Raw genomic sequence first — 313 nt, 5'->3', positions numbered from 1 at the left:
AGCACATGCGAAGGTGTATATATATAATCACATCCGAAGATATATACATCTCTTTAAAAAGTATGAATTTATATAGTTATTAAAAATGTGTTGATATATGATAACGAAAACTACAAATTCTTCCTTAAAACTTACAAATTTCATTTTCGGTTTGTTCAATTTGACTGTTCCAAACTGTGTAACACGAAAAGTTGCAGCGCTTTATATAGCCTCACGGCGGTCTGGGTTGCCACGCGGGAGATAAGCAATTTATCCTGGCAGTTGTGGGTGGGGAGCATAAGGAGGGATTTCAACAACTTGGAAAGTCAAGGGA

This window comes from Penaeus monodon, chromosome 32 (assembly GCF_015228065.2).
Source record: "Penaeus monodon isolate SGIC_2016 chromosome 32, NSTDA_Pmon_1, whole genome shotgun sequence".
In the NCBI taxonomy this organism is placed as follows: Eukaryota; Metazoa; Arthropoda; class Malacostraca; order Decapoda; family Penaeidae; genus Penaeus; species Penaeus monodon.
This window is presented reverse-complemented; position numbering follows the sequence as displayed.